This window comes from Copidosoma floridanum, unplaced genomic scaffold (genome assembly GCF_036245765.1).
Source record: "Copidosoma floridanum isolate Cflo_tuat_1 unplaced genomic scaffold, Cflo_Japanese_pri ptg000030l, whole genome shotgun sequence".
Classification (NCBI taxonomy): Eukaryota; Metazoa; Arthropoda; class Insecta; order Hymenoptera; family Encyrtidae; genus Copidosoma; species Copidosoma floridanum.
In genome coordinates, this window is record NW_028321907.1 from 38,466,880 (window position 1) to 38,476,149 (window position 9,270).

Below are 9,270 nucleotides of genomic sequence, written 5' to 3' on the forward strand. Positions count from 1 at the left end.
TACACGTGCACCCGATAATTCAGCCAACTGTTGGGCCGCTATGACTTTTCTTTGCTCTTCTAGAGCTGCTTTTCCTGCTGCCACACTGGCTTCTTCTTCTGCCAACTTTTCCTGTTGTGATACTACCCAGCTTGCGAATTCTGCCCACTCTACTTGACTGAGTTCGCTTAATTCCTTTCCGCGGAAGTTACCCTCTAGAGCTTTTGGCATGATGATCAACACACGTCGCGAAAAACTACGTCCTTTTACCTCGTCGCCAAATGTTGTGTCCGAGTAAACAGCAGAGAGACTAGGGACGGGGTAGAACACAAAGAGGCAGCACACAAATAAGCGAGAACACTCTTTATTGCAGTTACAGTTAAGCACGTCTATACAGTACGAAGGTTCTAGACTAAGTGTCTTTGCCAGGACCGCTCGTCGTACCTTCTCACGCTCGCACTACTGATGGCGCTTGCTATGCTACTCCTATATATACATTACAACTGCTCTTTATTTTTATTTGTATTGTTTACTTGGTCTTGAACAGACCGTCAAAAAGTAGACTGAAATTTCGGTTTACTGTAGTAAAATTTAAAGTTTCTTCATCAGGAGAAGTAGTCTTCATCTTGTTGAAATGTTACAGATTTTTGATTAACGTCATTGGCTCGGAATGTACTGGGTTTGATTAGAATATCGGTTCGTCTTGGTAAAAGACCCGAATTTTTTTTTATTATTTCTTCAATTTCACTGATTTCCAAATTTTCGTTCCCAGCAGGCATTATTTATTCTAAATGAATTCATTTTGAATTAAGAATATTTTAATGAATTCTACAGATTGTCATGATATGAGCTAAATGAATTCTTAATGAATTCATAATCTCATGAGGTTATGTCATGTGTCTTGAGTTCGCAAAGAATTCTTAAAGAATTCTTTTAAGGTGGTTCTTCACCTAACCCATTTACTTAAACTTACAGGGAAACTTGGATGGATTGTTATTAAAGTTATAAGGCATCTTCTCTTAAAATTTCAAGTCCCTTTATAAGGCAAATTTTTGAAAACAAGTCATTAAAAAAATGCACTTTTAACATGTATTCTTATGTAGGTTACTTTTCCATACTACGATATCATGTAATATCCCGTAAAGTAGACTTAAGATCGTAATAGAAAAAGTTTGTAGTGAAAGAAGAATTTTTCAGCTTTCTAATAATATAACAAAAGTTTAGGCTAATCAGAAAAATAGTATACGATATTTAATCGTAAACGTAATCAGTTATTGATCAGCGAGAGCGAAATGTCTGCCGTGTAAACGAGCAGACAATCGGATCGCGCGCGCAAATTTAAAATGACTGACTTACTAATATGGTAATAAGACAATCAGTAAAATTATTTTATGATTAATATTTGTTGAAAATGAAAATTAGAGTTTATTTTTGTGTTAAAAACGTACATAAGGTAATCATAACAAGAAGCATATCAATATTTCGGATACATCGGATAATAAAAACAAAAGTCAAGGGGTTACGTTTGTGCGGCAGACGACGCTCGACGATTGTATAAAATTATATATATAGGTACATGCAAAAATCGGTGGCAACGTCTGCTTGAGTAGGAGCGTACATGCCATTTTCAGAACCTTGCGTCAAAAAAGAAATTTTTTATAACTCTTACTATGACTTTATTAGCTTTATTTGTATGTAAATGCAATGATATTATGGTCAAGTGCCAGTACAACATATTTTATGTTGCAAATAATACGCTAATCGAAAATTAGAAAACCACCAGGGTCCCGTGTCGCTTTAAAACGGCACCATCGTGAAGAACCACCTTAAAGAAACTTTTTATTACTTTTGTGGGGAGAGCTGCTGAAAGACCATTAAAAAGAATTCCTTTAAAGTTCATTATGAATACATTGATCATTCTTTAGTAAATGTAATGAATTCATTTACTGTCCCTAAGAAATTAATTTAAAAAATTTTGGTACATACTTTTTATCAATTTGCTATACAGTAACATCAGAAAAAAATAATTTTTGCATCATATTTATTTTCTATTATTTTTTTAACATGTAACAAATGTTAGAATCTCTATGTTTAGAATATAATTATATTATATGACTACGAATAATAGTGTACCTTTAAACAAATCATAAATTTATAAAATAGCAGTAATCGTTTTACTTATCTAATATGTTGTAAACATAAATCACATAAATTATTTACAGCATTGACGGATATTTAAACTACAAACTACTCATCAATAAACAAATAACCACTACTTTCTTATAATGTAGTACGGCAACCACAAATCATAAAAAATTCTTTATAAATTCACCAAGGAACTTGTTTTTGTGTTCGCAAAGTGTTCCTGAAGTGTTCTTAGAGTATTCCTACAGTATTCATGTTGATCCCACGGTACTTAAAAATTAAACTTGAATAAAAAATTATTTCGTTAACAAGTCGGTTTTCTTCTGTACACACTTACTCACTCCGGCTTTGGATATACATTAATATCCGAAAAAAGTCTGCAGACAAGTGGAATCGAACCCAGGTAGCTAGAGCCCGCGTGTGACACAAACACGCTTCACCACTTGGCTATCGAGGATTCGGAAATTCCCTAACATTAAACGCTTACATTAACTATTTACAAAAGCTATATTTCTTTGTTATTTTAATTCCCTCTTATGATTAAAAAATTGTGTGAAAAATCTCTCTGCTCTTCTCGCTTATGGACAACGCTATCTTATAACTTTTTATTACACGCGCACTTATCTCTACATATTATAGTAACTTCGTACGATCTGGATTATGTATTATTGTAAGTACATGATCTTATAATGCAAATTATAAAATAAAGTCTTCGGACGTGTAACAAAAATTATTTTTAATACAAATTAATACCAAATTTACATTGCAAAAAAAATCGTATAATCATAGCGAGCTTCCATATTTAGGACAAGCTTCGGAGCTTCAGCATGAACATGATTAACTTTTGACCTTAAGAGTCCTAGTGCTTTTAGACAAAATCTTTTATCATTAATACTTATGCGGATATTTAAATTTAAATTAAATATTTAATACCTTAAAAAATTTAATTTTCATTGTCCAATAATCTCTAGACTGTATTTTTGTATCTTATACATACTTCTTCATTTAACTTTTATTCGATTCATATAAATAAGTTTTTTGCTACTTCGAGAAAAAAATAATAAATAGGATGTCGTATAAAAATTTTTCTTATAACTTAATAATAATTCTTCAGATTTATTTTGTATTTTAGCGATAGCTCATTTCGTGTCATTTCAGTTGTTAAAAAGTAAAGCAGTGTTAAAAATGAATAAAAAATTCATGCACAAACAAAAAAAGTCTCAAAATGATACATAATTTAAGTTTCATTTATTTTTTGTAGCAACAGGCGAAAATCAATTAAGTAGTGCACCATAATAAACTTTTACTACCTTATTAAATATTTAATTTTTACTTACATGTCTACCGAATTAATAGTAATAGAAGACTTCAAATAAAAGAAGTTAACAAATAATAAATAAGGCCTTCAAAGTGATTTTTAAAAAATCAGATCACATGGACGAAGAGTCGAGTCCAAGAATGCAAAAACGAAACGACAAACTTGAATGCGAGCCATCTGCGTTAAGGGGAAGCTGTGTAAGCTACAGTCAAAAGTCACTTATATTCATAACAAAGCTCCAAAGCTTGTTCTAAACATCGCTGGGGCTCGTTGGAATTATTATTTTTAATTTGCAATCTCAACTTGGTATGTGTTCGTATTGATAATAATTTCGATTACACGTGCCAAAACTTTAAATAATAATTTTCATTGTCACAAGAAAACTCTGTGAAATTACATCACCGTAACCTTTCTCCAGTACACACCTTCAATTATTTTCCTTCCTAACAAGAATTAAATAAAATTATATGAAATTACGTACTTCACGATCACAGATGAGTAGAAAGATTTATTAATTTTACTCATCATAAGCTGTAGGCCAAGCTCCGGAGGTGGTCGATGAACATATGTGACTTCCAAACTATCATGACACAATGTCTCGATAGCTCAGACGGTTAAGGCTTATACCTATGGAGAGATTATTTTGTAGTGCTGGGTTCTATCCTCATTGTCACCATCATTTTTTTTTTTTTTTTTTTTTTTTTTAAGGAATGGATTATTCTGTTTTAATTTCTTAGTATAACTTTTATTTAAATTTATGTACATTGTCAACTCTTTGTGTCGAATACATCAAAATAAATAATTTTTGAATGCTGTGTTACGTGAGATTGAGAAGCTAGTAAGGAGGTGCGTCACAAAAAGAACTTAACTCGTTGGTCAATTCTTTATTAGCTTCTTGAAGGCAAAGGCATGTGTGTGTCTCGCGTGGTGTTTCCTACTTATCTACTGCTCAAGTCACTACATCATATTTAAAAATTCTAAAAGTCAAGCTACTTGCTGTAAAGCTATTCGAGCGTCTTTCAGGCCAGAGGCCGGGCGATAAGTAGGAAACACCACGCAAGACACACACATGCCTTTGCCTTCAAGAAGCTAATAAATAATTGACCAACGAGTTAAGTTCTTTTTGTGACGCACCTCCTTACCAGCTTCTCAATATCACGTAACACAGCATTCAAAAATTATTTATTTTGATGTATTTGACACAGAGAGTTGATAACGTACATAAATTCAAATAGAAGTTATACTAAGAAATTGAAACAGAATAATCCATTACTTAAAAAAAAAAAAAAAAAAAAAAAAATGATGGTGACAATGAGGATAGAACCCAGCATTGCAAAACAACCTCTCCATAGGTATAAGCCTTAACCGCCTGAGCTATCAAGACATTGTGTCATGATAGTTTGGAAGTCACATATGTTCATCGACCACCTCCGGACCTTGGCCTACACCTTATGATGAGTAAAATTAATAAATCTTTCTACTCATCTGTGATCGTGAAGTACGTAATTTCATATAATTTTATTTAATTCTTGTTAGGAAGGAAAATAATTGAAGGTGTGTACTGAAGAAAGGTTACGGTGATGTAATTTCACAGAGTTTTCTTGTGACAATGAAAATTATTATTTAAAGTTTTGGCACGAGTAATCGAAATTATTATCAATACGAACACATACCAAGTTGAGATTGCAAATTGAATATAATAATTCCAATGAGCCCCAGCGATGTTTAGGACAAGCTTTGGGGCTTTGTTATGAATATAAGTGACTTTTGACTGTAGCTAACACAGCTTCCTCTCAACGCAGATGGCTCGCATTCAAGTTTGTCGTTTCGTTTTTGCATTCTTGGACTCGACTCTTCGTCCATGTGATCTGATTTTTTAAAAATCACTTTGAAGGCCTTATTTATTATTCATTAACTTTTTTTACTTGAAGTCTTCTATTACTATTAATTAGGTAGACACGTAAGTAAAAATTAAATATTTAATAAGGTAGTAAAAGTTTATTATGGTGCACTACTTAATTGATTTTCGCCTGTTGCTACAAAAAATAAATGAAACTTAAATTATGTATCATTTTGAGACTTTTTTCGTTTGTGCATGAATTTTTTATTAATTTTTAACACTGCTTTACTTTTTAACAACTGAAATGACACGAAATAAGCTATCGCTAAAATACAAAATAAATCTGAAGAATTATTATTAAGTTATAAGAAAAATTTTTATACGACATCCTATTTATTATTTTTTTCTCGAAGTAGCAAAAAACTTATTTATATGAATCGAATAAAAGTTAAATGCAGAAGTATGTATAAGATACAAAAATACAATCTGGAGCTTATTGGACAGTTAAAATAAAATTTTTTAAGGTATTTAATATTTAATTTAAATTTTAATATCTGCATTAGTATTAATAATAAAAGAATTTGTCGAGTAAAAAATACAGAATAACTAGTAAGACCACTGAAACAAAAAAAAAGACATCTTCCATACTTAGATTTGAACCCGAGAATGCAAAAACGAAACGATAGACACGCATATGCGAGCCACCTGTGCTACGAAAGCGCTGGGAGTCTTAAGGTCGAAAGTTAATCATGTTTATGGTGAAGCTCCGAAGCTTGTCCCTAGTATGGAAGCTCGCTATGATTATACAATTTTTTTTTGCAATCTTAATTTGGTATTTATTTGTGTTAAAAATAGTTTTTGTTACACGTCCGAAGACTTAAGTTTTAAATAAACTTATTTTATAATTTGCATTATAAGATCATGTACTTACAATAATACATAATCCAGATCGTACGAAGTTGCTATAATATGTAAAGATAAGTGCGCGTGTGATAAAAAGTTATAAGATAGCGTTATCCATAAGCGAGAAGAGATAAAGAAATATAGCTTTTGTAAATAGTTAATGTAGGCGTTTAATGTTAGGGAATTTCCGAATCCTCGATAGCCGAGTGGTGAAGCGTGTTTGTGTCACACGCGGGCTCTAGCTACCTGGGTTCGATTCCACTTGTCTGCAGACTTTTTTCGGATATTAATGTATATCCAAAGCTGGAGTGAGTAAGTGTGTACAGAAGAAAACCGACTTGTTAACGAAATAATTTTTATTCAAGTTTAATTTTTAAGTACCGTGGGATCAACATGAATACTGTAGGAATACTCTAAGAACACTTCAGGAACACTTTGCGAATACAAAAACAAGTTCCTTGGTGAATTTATAAAGAATTCTTTATGATTTGTGGTTGCCGTACTACATTATAAGAAAGTAGTGGTTATTTGTTTATTGATGAGTAGTTTGTATTTTAAATATTCGTCAATGCTGTAACTAATTTATGTGATTTATGTTTACAACATATTAGATAAGTAAAACGATTAGTGCTATTTTATAAATTTATGATTTGTTTAAAGGTACACTATCATTCGTAGTCATATAATATAATTATATTTTAAACATAGAGATTCTAACATTTGTTACATGTTAAAAAAAGATTAGAAAATAAATATGATGCAAAAATTATTTTTTTCTATTGTTACTGTATAGCAAATTGATAAGAAGTATGTACCAAAATTATTTAAATGAATTTCTTAGGGACAGTAAATGAATTCATTACATTTACTAAAGAATGATCAATGTATTCATAATGAACTTTAAATGAATTCTTTTTAATGGTGTTTCAGCAGCTCTCCCCACAAAAGTAATAAAAAGTTTTTTTAAAAGAATTCTTTAAGAATTCTTTGCGAACTCAAGACACATGACATAACCTGATGAGATTATGAATTCATTAAGAATTCATTTAGCTCATATCATGACAATCTGTAGAATTCATTAAAATATTCCTAATTTAAAATGAATTCATGTAGAATAAATAATGCTTGCTGGGGGGATTTGGTAGTTGGCAGTAAAATCGTTTAAACACCATCTTAAGCAAGTGATCAGCGAACAACTCTTAACTTTTGAAGTACTTAATACCCTCGTTATCGAAATCGAAGCCATTCTTAATTCTAGACCACTTTATAGTATATCGAATAATCCTAATGATATAGCGGCCATCACGCCGGCACATTTATTAATCGGAAGACCGTTGAATTTTTTCCGGAAGCTGACCTTTCTTGTGCTCCAGGTAACCGATTGTCAGCATGGCGTTCCATCACAAGAGCACGACAAGACTTTTGGAAGCGATGGCACCTGGAATATTTGCACGAACTTCAACGTCGACAAAAGTGGAGCAAGTCCAATCACGAGATCGGTATCGATTCCATCGTCCTCCTCATCGATAGAAATCAACCCTGCATGCGACGGCAGCTGGGGGTTGTCATCGAGATCCACCCGGGCGCTGATGGCATCGTACGAGTCGTCACCGTTAAAACTGAGCAAGGGAGCTTGAAACGCAACGTCACATCGTTGTGTCCACTTCCGATCTCATCTTCACAAGAAGACTAAATTTTCGATCGTGTTGTCTGTCTAATATCTAACCGATTTGTGTAAACATCGCTCGAATTGTAAACACACTTACACACCACAACACTCTCACACCATCGTACGATTTGCACAGTAAGCACTTTTTCGAATACGCTACACATATGATCTTTTCGATTTGCTCGCCTTCTCTCGCAACGGGGGGAGCATGTTTAGTCGAAATGACAAAAATTCGTAGACCGCCGCGTGAGTGGTGGAGGATCAACCTCGCAGCACGCCAAAGGTGGCAACACACCGAGTTCACACAAAATTCATCACATATTCACATATGCAAGCGCCAGTCAATTTCTTTCTTACCTTCATCTTTTTTCTCCTTTTGTGTCAGTCGGCATAATAAATCGCTCTCGCGCCAACTCATTAAGTCTCTCTCTATACTCTCATTAGCTAAACATTTCTCTCCTTCTCTATCATGCACCTACATCTCCATCTCCTTTGCTCCCATTAAGTGTCTTCGGGTCATAGGCCTCTCCCCCTCTCTTAATTGCTTACATCATTCTCTCTCTTTTCCTGGCTTTTCACATAAGGTGTAAGGAATTATTGGGTCCTAACGACTGCAGCGGGTGGGAGAATTAAAAAGGGAAGGGGGGTCTTGCGACTACTTTGGGTGGGCGATTTGGATCAGTTCCGAACTATCTGTCTATACAAAGCGGTCTACAGTTGTCAACTGCGATCTCGAGTATCTGGCATAGTTGGGTATTATATTCGTCCTACTGGTTTCTACATCTTTCCTCATCATCATCACGCACACGTGTATCTGGGAGTCACCTTTATGGGGTTAATTTCTCTCACGCTTTCCTTTTTCTATCATCATCGTCATCTGCATCATCTTAGAGAAGCTCGGCGTGCTGCGAATAAAGCACGGCGAAAATCCGCTTCACGGACCGTGCGACGTTTGTCAATTTGTGAGTTTTTCGAGACACATGCGGACACGCACGTATACATATGTTTTCTACACGCAATACACAAGTACACACTTTTGATTGCAGGAAGTTTATCTTAAATTTATTGTTCAACCTCACTCGTTTGTATTTTTCATTAATTTTTCTTCTTTTGGGTTTTTCTCTTCGGAGTTTTCCCCTTGAGCCACGAAGTATATCTTCGTTCGTGGCTCATAATCAGTGCATTTTGAATTTATTTCACCTATAGTTCATTCCCATCCTCCGTTTCGATAAATTCAGCAAAATTGTCTTTTTTTAGGAGGATTTTAATTAATCATTTGTAAATTGAGTAGCTTTTTTGTGCCGCGATCCCTTCTTAATTTTAAGTAACAAATTAGTTGACTTCGTCAAAATAGACGCAGCCAACAGGGCAGCAACACTCTTGCTACAATTCAGTATGGATGATATCGAATGCATG